Here is a 15,049-nt window from a genome sequence, read left to right on the forward strand (position 1 = left end):
AACTAGTTGCTCGAGCATCCTTTGTGTCAGCGCGGCGAGGTCTGCTCGCGTGTGCAGGGTGCTCGTGCAACGCGAACTTTTTCCTTTTTTTCCCCTTTAATGCTGGGCTCACGCTGCGCTTCCCCCCGCAGGCGGTGTCGTGTGCTTCTCCCGCGCTTGCTTTGCGGGGTTTCTAGCCGTGTGCTCCCTGCGCACGTCCCCATCCTCCGCCCTCTCGGCCTCATTCTACCTAGTTCCAAGAAGCAGGGAGAGGACAAAATCTTGATTCCGATTTTACACATGAAGGCGTCTTTTTGTCGCCTCCAAGTGCTTTAAAGCTAACAATATCAAGCCTAAATTTTATAATAGCTCTAAAGAATGCTCTAGTACTTCCACAGCCAGAACAATGTGAAGGCATTTAATGGCAAGACGATCGTTTTAAGGCTGCGTTTTAGATGTGTGCAAGTGGCAGCTTCGCTTGTTACCGATGGTTCCTGGAAAATTACTGGCAGTGAGGATCAGTGAGTTTTTGTTTTGTTGGTTGTGACTTCAGATGAGTTGTCAAGGTGCCAGCCATTTAAAAGGTAGAGATTATTTTGGACATATTCTTATAATATTTCTCAAGTGCTCTTCCCTCAAAAGTCTTAACCAAAACATACATAAGAGAATGGAATATTGTTTGTACTGCTGGGAGATTAAACATTCAAATAGTACAAGGATGTTTCACCCTTTTTTACTGAAACTCTCTAACCAGTTTCCTAGAAAAAGTGATGTTTATTGATACTTGAACATTCATTCAACTTCTAGGTTGTTCCTGTAGTCTTTAATGGCATCTTATTTTTTTCTTTGYTGAAAAAACTTGGCTGAGCAATATCTGCACAAATCTTTTGAATGTAGCCTCTTAAATGTTCCTAACTGTGGGTCATATATCAAAACATTTTAGTAGTGAAGGTGAAAAGGCAGCAGGGGGAAATGCGTGTTAGGGCTAAAGTCCACAAAAGTATGTTGATATCAAATCTCACTTTGTTCTGTAAGAGGCAAGTGCCTAAAAGTTTTTCTGGGGCTGAGCCTCTGAATTTTTGTTTCCAGTTTAGTCAAACRCTTTGTGTGAAGTTAATAATACATAGCACACTTTTTATTTTTTTCTTTTGGAATGGCTACCAGTGTGACTGTTCAGATATCTTCTTAGAGCTTTGGACACTGGTATTTTTCCCTGATAGGAGTAAAATATAAAAGATTTTAGACTTGTATTTATATCCTTCCTGTTTCCTCCCTCTAACTTCCTCATGCCAGCATAACTAGATAATAGTTGTGTAATAGCTCTGCATTTACAGTGTGTTCCAGAGTGCCTTCCATGTGAAAGAGTGCTTAAAACTGCAAAGGGAAATCCCTTTTCCATAGCTGAATTGTGGTCACTTCAGAAGTGGAAGTTCTTCAGTCGTTCTTCAGTAGTTCAGCTCAGGAAAAGTGAATTACCTTGTTTASCTGAATCTAGGGAAGCTATATAAGTGTACACAATAATTCTTGAATATTTTGTTGTCCTGTTTTCCTCTCTCTCCTCTTTCTCCCCCCCCCCCCACCCCTTTACCTCTTGGTCAAGGACAAGAAGGTTACCAGCTATTCTTCTTCCAACGTGCTGTGGGAAAAAAGCCTACTGATAGAAATTACACCAGTCTCATTTGAAAGCATGTAACGTGGAAGTCTGCGACTTAAAAATTAATGAATGCTAACATTGTTGTCACAGTCCTTTGCTGAAGCACTAATAAAGAAATGATGACAGAAAACTAGATAATTTGTCTGTATCTTTAGAAGTATAAATAATTGTTAAACTGTACTAGCAAACTGAATGGAGTAAAACCCCAAAACTGAAAGAGGGAATACCTGGAAGCAGGGGTGGCCACTTCTCAAAATACCCTTATCTGGGCTGTTCATTGGTAACAGTTTTTGGTTAGCTGGGCTGAGTTGCTTTAAAAAGCAGCTGATCTAAAGGAAAGCTATAGTAGCACAAGATACTTAAGCATCTTCTCAGAGCTGTTGGTTGGCTTCTGTGGGAGGCTGGACTAGATGATCTCCAGAGATCCCTTCCAACCTTACTGATTCTAGGATTGGCAGYTGTGGGAAGAAAAAAAATACTGGCAACAGGCTTAAAGCAATATGAATTTCTGCTGGAAGTGTATTTACCTGATTGTTACAGAGTGGAACAGATAGGAATAGCTAAAATGTACGTTAGTTCTGACCTGACTTCACAGAATAGCTAAAGTCGGAAGGGACCTCTGAGATCCAGTTCAAGCCCCTTGCTCCGAGCAGGGTCGCGTAGAGCAGGTTGCTCAGGACCTTGCCCTGTCTGCTCTGGTTTTGAATATCTGTAAGGATGGAGACRCCAAAACTTTTCTGGGCAATATGTTCAGCGCTTGATCACCCTTACAGTGAAAAGGGGTTTTATTATGTTTAAATGTAATTTCTTGTATTTCAATTTGTGCCTATTGCCTCTTGCCTTTTCATTGCAGGCCACTGAGAAGTCTGCTCTGTTTTCTTTACTACCTCTTATCAGGTATTTACACACATTGATAAGACTCCTCCGAGCCATCTCTTTTTCCTAGGCTAAACAGCCCTGGCGCTCTCAGCCTTTTCTGCTATGTCAGATGCTCCAGTCCCCTAACTGTCTTTGTGGCCRTTCACTGGACTAGTTGCAGTATGCCTGTGTCTTGTACTGGGGAGCCCAGAACTGGACACAGCACTCTAGATRTGGTTTTGCCAGTGCTACTTGCTGGCAGTGCTCRTCCTAATGCAGCCCTGGCTGCTGTTGGCCTTTTTTGTCACCAAGCCCATTACTGGCTCATGTTGTTTGTCCTCTAGGACTCTCGGGCCTGTTTCTACCAGGCTGCTTTCCAGCTGGTCAGCTCCTGGCACATACTGGTGCCTGGGTGTATTCCTCTCCAGGTGCAGGACTTTACATTTCCTGTTGTTGGACATAATGATGTTCCCATTTGCCCACTTCCCYAGACTGTTGAGGTCCCTCTGAACAGCAGCACAACCATCTGGCGTAGGACTCCCAATTCTGTATCATTTGCAGGCCTGCTGAGGGTGTATTCTGTTCTATCATCTAGGTCATTAAYRAAGATGTTAAACAGTTCAGGCCAGCTTCTTTTTGCATCAAATCAGAAAAGGCACAAGATTTATTTTTGCTTGTTTAATGAGCAAAATGATGTATTCATGCTTTTTTTCCTTTATAAGCTTGAATGTAAGTTCTTTTTTTTTAACCATAGTTTTGTACTTCAACAAAAAGTAGCGCTGATGGCCTATCGTATTTCTGTCATCAAAACTTTGACAATAATATCAGCAAAAGCTGTTCGATGGATCTGGTTCAGACCGAATGTGAGGAGGACAGCACTAGCAGAACTCCAACACACTTCTGGTGTATCAGCATGCAGCAACATAGATGACACCTCAAGGATCRCTACCTGATTTGTAAAATGCTTCTCAAGCAGAATATTGAATTAGTAAGTCAACTCTGTGCTAGCTCCAAGTGAACAGTCCTGTRTCTCACTAGACCCATCTTCAGAACCGGTATTCTGACTCTTTTGTTGTTGCTATGAACATTTAAAGTACAATTAATACATTGCAGAGTAAGGGACTTCCTGTCTGATAAATCGTGAGTCCATGTCACCAAACAAGTGTGACTTCTTTTGTACTGCAGGTCTTCTGCAGCTGGCCTTGTGTGCCACTGCGTTCAAAGAAAATTCTGATATCGTGTTGACTTTAGAAAGCAACTAAAGTAGGTGTTGGATCCAGTGGGAATTAGTCTCATTTCCCCGTGCCCCTGTTCCACTAAAATACATTTCCCAGTGATTAATAAAAGAAGAAAACCCAATAAAAGCCAGTAAGTAGTAACGCTGGCATAAGCTGGAGATGCTGCTTGTTTATCAGTACAATATTGTCCCTGTAGGAAAATACCTGAAAAATATTTACAAGCATTTTATAGAAGAGCACCTGTTAGGATCTTCAACATCAGTACTAATTTGTTACTGTATTTCACAGTTGCAGCATACTTGATTCRCAGTTCATAGGACAGTGCCCTGTGATCTTCTTGGTTTGGTTTGTGTAAGTCTTGTAATACAGAAATAATACATCGTTATGGTAGCTAGTATGCTGGGGTCTTTAACTGTAAAACCAGAACACCTCTGAAACTTTGACTATTTGCAGTGGTTTTTTTTTTTCATGAGCTAAACAGTAGAAGTAAAGATTATCTAGCAAATGCTTGAAACTATCTTAGTAGGTTGAAGATGTTCACAACTTCCTGTGGTAAGATAACTGCTTGGATGTTATGGACCACCCACTATCAGTTTTTCTTCTCTCTCAACTTTCTAAATCTCTTTCCTACAGTTTTTAATATAGTAGTTRATACACTAACCAGCATGGTCCTGCAGCTTTGGGCCTCTAAACTTAGAGAGAAATTATTTTGGCAGACGTGTATTTCCTAACAGGGCGTGCTGATCAAGTCCATCGGTGTTTGTAGACTTAAGAAATTGTGTTCATTATGTGGTTGGCGACTGGTAGTTTACAGCCTGAAGATACACTCTATAGATGCATTTGGTTAGCTAGACTGRGAAATAGGTTATACTGAGGATTACATAATTCAGTCGGACATACTTTATAGCTTATTTAARTAAAGCAAAGTTTTATTGTCAGGAGAAGTGCATGACATTATGATACGAGTAATCCTAACTACTTCACATTGTACTACTTGATTCACCTTGGCTTTATTTTTGAGAATGATCYGGGGTAAAATTTAGTTGCAAAAGATGTTATGAGCTGCAGTAAGAACTGAAGTAATTGAGTTAATATATCAAGTAGAACTGTGATCGTTCATATTTTCTAGTATATGACTGCCAAACCCATAATACTAAATTGTTTGAAATTCTGTTATTTCAACTGGAATAGGTTATTTTTAGGAGCAATCTGGAAATGGGTTCTGTAGCCTAAATGTTCCAGCCATATCATAGTATCTGGACTGTCTAAACACATAAGAAGATGCCCCCTTTCATTTTAAAAAGGTGATCCTGTGATCAAATTGAACAAATATTTGGAGAAGAAAGAAGGGTCTGGGCAAGCAAGGGGACTTGCTCTGGGCACCAAACTGCTGTGTGACCTTAGCTTAGCAACTGAACTGACCCTCTGCACGGAGAGGAATGCCTCGCTTTTTTGCTGTACTCAAATATTTCTACTGAAAGGAGAAAAGCAAGGAAAGTTCTTTCAAAGACAGAGTCCAAGATGCAGCTCGAGGCGAGCGTGATGGAAACGGCGGGTCTCTGAGGCCCATCGCGGGGCTCGAGGCAGAGCTCTGAAACGGCTGTCAGCTTGGCTGCGTAAGGATACGCGACGGTGCTATGTAAGCGTAGGATGGCTTTTGCAAAACACTTGATGAATTTTGCTGCCGAAAACCTCGTGCAGAAGTTCCTAATGTATATCAGTGTGTTGTCGTGTTACTAGCAGTTTGAATCAAAGGATAGTATCTTGAAGGATTATAATTGCATCTCTTGAGTAAACAGTTTAGATAGCAGATGGACAGTTGAAAAATATTCATTGCTAATTCTCTCCTGTGTTAAAGTAGCAGTTTTCAGTATTATAATGATATTTTCTTCTTAAATACAGTTGCTCTACAATTTCAGGAGTAGAGCGTTGCATATTTTAGAACTGCTGTGTTTGTACCTAAGGATTAATGTTAGGCTTCACGTTTTAGAAACATGCAAAGTGTTTTTAAAAGCACTCATATTTCATAATTAAAACCCAAAAGATCTACAATTGCATGGAGGCTTAAGAAATTACTTTGTATATTTTGATTTGTGAATAAACTCTTTGAGAGCTTATATTCATGTTTCTACCTAATTAAATGTAGGTCTGGTCATTATTGTAAGTCTCATTTCTGAAATACACTACTTCTCCTTTCTCTTAACTTTCTTTTCTTTTTTTTCCAATTTTGCCTAAAACTAGCAAAAATATTATTTAAAGGGAGTTGCAAATTGGAATTCATTCTGCGAAGAGCTGATGATGAAGTTGACATTTCTAGATGAGTTCAGTGACTCATGATACCAGCTGAACTCGGAAATAATCCAGGAATTACAAATGAAGAAACAAAGAATACAAACTTTAAGAATTTCAATAATTCTGCTTAGAAGTGCTTTAATTGCTGTTGACTTGAGGGAAAATTTGCAATAATTTATTGTAGCCTTTATCAAATGACATTCTGTGTAAGATTTGTTCCTTATTCTTCTATTACCCTAATGGAGGAGAGCATGATGACCTAATCTGGTCTAAAGGAAACAGCTCAGTGTTCAAAGGTGTTTCTTTGAGTTTACCATTTTTTTTAACTTGCTCTTTTTGTTTTCAAATTATTTAGGAGACGCTTATTTATTAAGTTTCTCAAACTTTCAGTTTCCCCTTRTATAGCACAGGGTTAAGTTGTCTTCACTTCTGTTTTTTTTCTGAGAAGAGTTTCATCACTGCACCTCTCACTTTATCTTTCCCTACCTCTCTATGGCCAAGCTTAAAATTTTGTAGAAGAGTAGCATGTATAGTATGTGGAAAAAAGGTGGAAAAAAGCTCACTTACACCTCTTCATRATTGGTTTAACTTGGAAACCTGTAAATTTATGCAAATTTCTGGTGCTTTTTAGATGTTATAAGCTAACACAATTGAGAAGAGGAGGCCTTTTTTTTTTCCCCTGGCCCTTGGAAGGAGAGCATAGCTCTGTAATGGTTACACCCACCTAATCTGGTAGGACTCCTATTTTTCTTAAGTCTTCCTTCTTCTTTTTCCTTCCCGTTGATTATCTGACTTCACATGGCTCAACATTTTAAAAATATCCATTTCAAATACTCTTATACCCATTATTGGGATCATTTGAAAAAAAATACACGATGTAAATATTTGTGTTTAAACTACTGTACATTTTATATGGCAAGGGGTTTTATCAGCTAGATTTAGGACTGTAATGTTAAAGACGGAGGATTCATGCAGATGTAACTGTGTCTTAACTTTACTGATACTGGTGAATAGTAGTACCATAGACTTAGACATGGTTAACTTTGTCTAAAGATAGGGGAAATCAGATGTTCTTTTATGGAATTGCAAACCTATGCAAAAGATATTTTTATTCTGCCTGTGCTGATACTCTGCCAAAATCACAGCTTTTAGAAAATAATCTTTGAAAATTCCTGCTAACAGGAGGCTGGGGAAAGATTAATGGATCCTACTTTCATTTGCAGAAGTACCAAATAATTCTTCGTTCCAATTGTGACCTTTTTCTGAAGCACCACTCTTCTGTAATGTCTAACAACTGAATGATAGCACAAATTGTACTTACTTTCATATTGCTTTCCCCTACATGCAAAGTCACTGTTGAGTAGAAACTACTTTAATGTTCTGGCCTGGTRGAGTGGTTGATGCTTGGTGGTCTTTGATTTCTCTTTTATTTGCAGTCCTTTAGGCTTGATGCTGCCTAGGCGAGGAGGGAATAYAGGGTATGTTGTATGACGTGACCCCAGAGCAGTCTGAGAACTGGCGTGCTGAAGGACTAGTGTAGGCTTCTTGCAGGTGGATGACAGGGCTGTATTTGGGCTTGTCTTTGCTCAGGCGTGCTTTTTTTTTGCCACAAAATACTCATTATGAAAGAAACATTTGCAGTTTATTCTTTCAGTTTTATTGTGTACCAGTGAGGAAAGTTYGTTGGCTACATCAGGCTCATACTTGAAGTTTCATGGAGTAGCGTTACATTAATGTATCTTTGGCATAACGTTTTAAACTCCAAAGAAGTAGGAATGAGGATTGCAATATTTGCTTGTAAATAACTTACTTATCTTGAAGAAAATCTGTTTCTCCTGTGTCCAGTCCTCCACATACTTACCAGCAGCAAGAAGAATTGTGGTTTTTTTGGAGTGCTTCTCAGGTTTTTTTGGAATAACCGTAAAAGGAGGACAAAATAGAAGACTTTGTTTCAGTGTTCCTATTTTCTTGAGTAAAGTTCTAGTGGAGTGCTTAGTGCAGATTTCATTTATATCCCCTTCCAGGGAACAGCATATTGATGCAGASGTACTGTCCTGCCTACGTAAATACGGAATAACATACAATAGTTGATGACTAGTGTAAATGACAGTCGTCCCAGGCAAACATATTGCACTACCTTGAACAAATAAGCCTYTGAAAAGGGGACATTGCAATAATGGTCGTCTTATATTACTGAATGCTTTTTGAAACCRTCCCTTACTAGGAACTCCAAGGAACTCTTAAAAGGTAATCCTTATGTAGCTAGGGAGCTGACTAAAAGGTAGGCAACAAACACTAAGAATTAGTAGCCAGTGTCTGTAATGGAAGGAGGTTACTGTTAGGGTTGTGCTGGAGTCTCTGCCAGTACTGTTGRTGTTCACCTTTTAAAACAAACTGAAAGAGAGGATGAATACTGAGGTGATACTGTTTGTTTGATAATAAAGTAATCAAGGTGTTACAAACAAGAACAAGACCCAAAWGTGAAGCATTGTGGAAAAGCCATGAGAGTCTTAAGGAGTAGGTAAAATTTAGTATAGATAAATGTAATGTAATATAGTTATTAAGTGTGATGGAAGAGAAAACCATCCTAACCTTGTATATGAAATAACTGACTGAAAAGTTTTTTTTGTTTTTTTTTTTTTTTCACTCAGTGAGGTCTGGGGTCATTATAGTGAATGTTTTCTAGGAACAATCGATCTAATAGGAACAAGGTTGTCACAAAAAAAAATGGGAAAGGGGAAAAATGGAGAGCCTCGTTATGCAGMTGTAAAACTTTGTGGTTTGTCATTTGTTTGAATAGTACAACTTATTCTTGGTTTTTTCCCATCCATTAACTTGAAAAAAGGATATAGTAGCACTGGAAAATCTTCATAGAAGGGCAAGAAGGATGATTTAATGTCTTCAAGGAATGCTTTAGAGCTTTTTCAACCTTGAAAGAGACAATGTGAGAGGAGTGGAGAGAGCAAAAGTTCCCTTTTCCTTGCAAGATAATGACAAAAGGATATCAAATGCAGCTAGCGGATGACAAGTCAAAAATGAAGAAGTTACTTTACACCCCATTTCTGTACAGCCTGAGGCTGTGAAATGCTTCACCACGGGATGTTGTGGATGCTGAAACTCAACAGGTCAACAACAACACGCAGAGTTTATGGAAGTGAAGTAGCCTCTGGTTTTTCTACTCTGAAGACCCCACCAGCRCTGGCTCGTGACAGTGGAAGTCCGTGACAGAGACCAGGAGACTATTTGAGAGTAGTAGCCTGATGTTCTTGCCTTGTTCTTACGCTTGAAGTGCCATCTCCTTTCTGGATGCCATCARAAGGAGGTAACCTAGAAGGCCTTTGAATCTTGCCTAGTATGGCTATTTACAGATTCATATGGAGATGATTTTGGCGTTTGGAGTGACTGTGAAGAGCTGTGATCCAGTCAATTTCTAGATAAATTAAAAAAACAAAAAAAGATTGGAGAGGACCTCTGTGTAGTCCAGGTTCCTGCTCAAAGCTGGACTAATTTCAAAGTAAAGTTAGATTGGTCAGGGTCCTGCCTGGTTCTGAAAGTCTCCAAGGATGGAGGTTCCACTACCTTTATAGGCTGCTGTTTCAGTGCTTACCTGCTCTCCTGGTGAAAATCTTTTGATGTCCAGTTGGATTTTTTCTTTGCTGCCAGCTGTGAATGCTGCCTTCTTCCTTTTAGATCTGTAACTGAGAAGAGTCTGGCTTGAGCTTCCCTATGATCCTCCCATTTAAGTAGCAGGAGACTACTATCAGGTTGTGCCCTTTCCTTCTCATCTCCAGATGAAATTTTCTCTTGGTCTCTCCTTGGATATGGCTTCCAGCCTCCTAACCATCCCTGTTGGGCCTYCTTTGGACACTTTAGCTTAACGTTCCCCCTGTACTGAAGCGGGGGGAGAGGGTGTCTGAAAACTAGACTCTATATTGCAGGTGGGTCTGCATGAGTGCTGAGCAGAGGAAATAATCACTTTGGTCAGCCTGTTGACTTCACTCTTGCTAATGCAGCCTGGTACAGGAGAAATGTAATGTTTATCAGAGTTATTGTTCATTCAGAGGTTAACATTCATTGCCACAAGAGCTTGTTGCTGACTTCTGTCCAACCTGTTCTCCCTAAGGACCTCTACATCCTTCTCTGCAGAGCTGCCCTGCAGCAAGTCAGTCCCCAGCTTGTACTGATGGATGGGTTGTTCYGTGCCAGGTGCAGGGCTCTGTTTTTTTACTCAAGTGAATTTCTGAAGTTCATGTTGGCTTATTTCCCCAGCTTGTCAGCTCTCCTAATAGTAGCTCAGCTGTCCAGCATACTAAGCACTCCCCTAGTTTCTTGTCCTCTGTGAACTTACTGATTCTATGTTCYGTCCCATTTTGCAGCTTGTTGATGAAGAAGTTGATATTGAAACTGGTAGCATTCCTCAGAAGTCAGACAGTACTTGTAACTGGCCACCAGTTGGATTTTAAACCACTAACCATTATTCCTTGAGCCTGGCTTTTCAGTCTCTTCTTCACCCATATTGTATTCTGCCTATCCAGTCCATGTCTACCCAGTCTGGCTCCAAGGATATGAGGGAGACTGTGTCATAAACCTTGCTGAACTTAACACAAAAGAGTACCAGTGCTCTCCTCTCTTTCAGAAGTAGTCATTTCATCACAGAAAGCAAGCAGGGTGTCTGGGCTGATTTGCTCATGGTAAGCCTATGCTGATTGTTTCCGGTCACCTTTGTGAGCTTGGAAATGGCTTCCATCAAAATTTGTTCCGTAATTTTCCCAGGAACTGAGATGAGGCTGACCGGCCTGTAGTTTCCTTGATTCTCCGGCTTGACTTCTTGAAAGAGGCATGACACTTGCYTGTTCCAGTCATTGTGGACTTTCCTCTATCACCATGACCTTCTAAAGGTAGTAGCAGCCTTGCAGTACCATCAGTCAGCTTCCTCCATTCTGGTCCCATGAATTTATGCATCTCTAGCTTGTATCTCCAGGATGGGCTTGCATATGCTTCAGCTGAGAGTTAAGTTAGACTACCACTGTGAATAGTATCGGAGTCAGTTCCCCAGACTCAGTTGCTTGGCACARGGTCCTGGGAGGCTTAGGAGCAGACCTTGCCAGTAAAGGCAAAGGCAGCATTTAGTATCAACTAAGTSTGTGTTGTCCTTTGTTGCTAGGTCACCTGCTCAATTTTGTAGATAGTATTTATTCACCTTCCTTATGCTGCTGATGAGTCTATAAAGCCCTTGTCATTGGTTACTTGCTAGTTTGAACTGCAGTTGAGTAAAATGGATGAATACATTGGCCCTGATGGTTGAGTGTTAGTGCTGGATTTCCAGCCAACCAGCTGTGACTCTGAATACTTTTCCCCATCGTGGCTGGATGACTAACTTCATTTCTGCTAAGAAGATCTTGTTACAGCTAATCTTTATTTTGTTATCATGTTCTTGCACTGTTGCAGCATTCTCTGCTTTGGAATATGTCTTTATTGTGTTCAGAAACCAAAATGATTAATGAATGAGAAGTGACTGTAGAGCGAGCTGTGGGGCGGGCGCTAAGGCTGAAACACTGCAACGTTCTCGGGATTCCATTGGGCTGCTTAGTGGAATTCAAGATGCTAAAGCCAGCATAAGAAGTCCAGTCTGGTTATTTGACTGCCACCAACATAAATACCGTTGAGGCGATGGAAGTTTTTCAAGCTTTGTTATAACTAAGAAACTTCTGTGAGGGGGAAAATATTTTGCATTTTGTTCTTCCTTCCTGTATTGTTAAACACTGGATGATAACTTCCTGTAACATCTTTTAAAAGCCTGYTTCTGAGCCTGTAGAGGAGAGCTTAGGCTGAGATGAGAATATTTATGGACAGTCTGTTTCTCCTTCTCTGATTCATGGACAGAGTACTAAATATATGTTTCTAGATGTATTAGAAAATTTTAAGGGGAAGAAAAAGAATATCATTAAAGTGCTGGATAGTGAATGTGAAAACAAAGAACACTGTGCATTGTGCACTACTGTGTTTTAACTTCATGATCTTATTTCTTTAAATACTGGGTTTTCTTAAACAGACTRTTAATAAGCACTTTGGGACTAAATATGCTTTGTTAAATGTAATAGAATTTGCTGACTATCAAGATACAATATATACGAATATTTAATACTTAATTTTTCTTTCTAGTTTTAATATGTATTYAGAAAAATCAAGAGTTTCATTTAGCAAATGACGTTTTGATAGAAATTTTTGTTGGATAACTTCAGTATGTTTAAAGATAYTCCAATCTGATCCCATCTTTGATATGGCTTATTAACAGAAATATTATCTACACTTACATAATTTGAACCGCCTGTTCTAAAATCATGAAGGACATAGTGGCTAAAACAAGTCATTCTTGCCCTGCTACCTTATCTGCATTCATGGACTGGAAGCGAATTGTGGGTGGGCTGAAGGCCCAGCAATTAGTTACGCAGTTGAGTTCTTAAGCRTACCGTTAAAAACTGCCTCTGACAAGTTCTTAGCTTTGTTTTCTTCTCCCTCCACCCAACTGAGCAACCATGCTGTAGCTCGAAAGGCAGGCCTCCTTCCTTCTGCCAGTCCAAGCTTTTAGACCTAGAAGGATCCGCTCCCAAGTCTCGCCTCTAAAACTAGAGGCGGTAACAGCGTGTTTGGGGAGAGCACAAGAGTGAAGGAATTGCTGACATGAAAATGGYTGGGTCGGGTTACCCCATTTCTGGGTTAGTGCTTGGCACACAGCTGTGCTCGGGGCTACATGCTTGCAGAAGTCTCTAGCCTAAGGACTTTCCTTAGCATTTCGTTAGCAGAATTTTTATCTTGGAAAAACTTGTGTTGTAATTTCTTTCTCCTTGCATAGGTTCTTCTAACTTATCATACAATCAGTAAGATTGGAAGGGACCTCTGGAGATCATCTAGTCCAACCTCCCTGCTCAGCGGGGTCACCTAGAGCGTGTTGAGACAGGGTTGCATCTAGGCGGGCCTTGAATATCTCCAGAGAAGGAGACTCCACAACCTCTCTGGGCAACCTGTGCCAGTGCTCAATCACTCTCACAGGGAAGAAATTCCCCCTCACGGTCAGGCGGAACTTCCTGTGCTTCAATTTCTGCCCATTGCCTCTTGTCCTGTCAGATGGGACAACTGAAAAGAGTTTGGCCCCGTCCCCTTGACACCCTCCCTTCAGGTACTTGTACACATGGATAAGATCCCCCCTCAGTCTTCTCTTCCCCAGGCTGAAGAGGCCCAGCTCTCGCAGCCGTTCCTCGTAGGGCAGGTGCTCCAGCCTTCTGATCATAATGACTTAAACATAATAAAAAGAAATTTGACTCAAGTTGGACCAGCTTTAGTACATGCTTCAGCAGGACAGCGTATCTGCAGCTGTGGGAGCTGATGAACAAGCAGTAGAATCGATTATTGATGCTGACTTTGTGTGCTGCCCGCTAACACTTTGCATCTGTCCTCTTGGGCGTTCATGCTATGAGGCAATCGAGGTGTGGTTTTGTAAGCTCTAATGAGCTCTTTCAGAATGCTTTGGGGTCAATTCTTACAGCTTTATTTCAAAATTCTTAATGTGTTTTTTTTKWTTKTTTTTTTCCTCCATTTTCCCTGTGTCTTGTCCYTTTAAAATAGGGATTCCCAGGCTGCATTCTGCAAACCAGCAGTGTCCTTAAGGAGTAGTTGTGTAATCCAGGTTTGGTCACAGAATGTTACTGGCATAAAATTTAAGGTCTCTAGTACATCTTTGGCAGCTGATGATCTGCAAATTTTGCAGTTGTCTCCTAATTCAGAAAGTTTTATATCCGCTATTTTAAAGCTATGATACCTGGGAATGAAGGTGAACTGTAATGTAGAATCTTCTCAAAACTGCATTTTTTTTCCAAAGCTCTGCTGCTTTGCTTTACTTCTTCCATTTACTTACCTTATTGGAGGAAAAAAATMAACTTTCTGCTATAGTGACTCTAACTTTAAAGCATTCTGTGGTAAAGCAAACCGGAGTTAGGAGACTGACTCTTCTCTGGGGTTCAGATGCTGTGTAGATACGAAAGAGTCAAAGGATCAAGCTGTAGAGTCTCGATGAGTCACTCTCTAAGGAGCTGAGCAGTTGCAGTTTCCAACTTCTGGCATTTGTAGAATCTAGTCCTTCTAAGTAAGTGTAAAAGCTGTGTCTGGATATGCTTTACAAATATTCTTCTAAAAACTGCCAGCTCTGTAGTGACAAACAAGTGTCCATGCAAGCTGCAGAAAAGCTTGGTAAAGAGTATTTGCACAGCTGATAAATTGATAAATTTTTTTATCTTAAGTCATTTTCCCTTGAAATATCACCTAAAAGTTATGTCTAGCAATACATTTATCTGCTTTCAGAGTATGTAGCAAAACAGCTATACTTCTAGCCTCTTCTGCGCAGAATATTCAAATCTTCTGGTGGAGGAAAGGATAAGACTAGTTCCAAAACCTCTTGCACCTAACCACAATCTAAATGCTACCTAAGGATATCAGCTGAGATTGAAGGTCCAGTTGTTCTAMATGTCGTATGAACACGAACTGTGCCAGCAATTTCCACGCTAAAGAGACAACGCATGGGAAGCAGGAAGTGTTTTTGCTCTTGTGCAGATAAACTAAGGAGAAGAGAGATCAAGGCCAAGATTTTCAAACTGACCAGATTTGTGTCTAATTCAATTGATTGTTGCAGAGTGTTCTGAGAAACACTATTTCRAATTAGGTAGTCAAGTAGAGATACCTCAAATCAATAGCAACTTCTGGCAGCTTTGAAGTGACTTTTCAGAGTGGTGTGGAAAGCTCATTAGCAGAGTATTTGCAGAAATTAAGCACAGTAGATGAAAGTAAGTGAAGGGAAATAATTTCAATTAATACTAAGGCAAAACAAGGGGGAAGAGGGAGGAGGAGGAGGAAGTTGTCCTAGTGCTGTCTGGCACCAAATCTTGGAGTTAGAAATGTACTTTCAAGCAGGAAAGCTTAGGCTTTCAAATAATCCCTCCATAGACACCTGTTTGATCTGTGGAGCTCTAAAGCTTTC

At 40.3% G+C, this 15,049-nt stretch overlaps 1 protein-coding gene across 3 annotated transcripts in view; it reads left to right on the forward strand.

Moving 5' to 3' along the window:
• The window catches only part of MAEA (macrophage erythroblast attacher, E3 ubiquitin ligase), a 52,685-nt gene that overhangs the window by 1,047 nt on the left and 36,589 nt on the right, over positions 1-15,049 (forward strand). The gene's annotated exons all lie outside the window — the stretch shown is intronic.

Source organism: Rhea americana, unplaced genomic scaffold (assembly GCF_003343005.1).
Source record: "Rhea americana isolate MKP2758 unplaced genomic scaffold, rheAme1 scaffold_41, whole genome shotgun sequence".
In the NCBI taxonomy this organism is placed as follows: Eukaryota; Metazoa; Chordata; class Aves; order Rheiformes; family Rheidae; genus Rhea; species Rhea americana.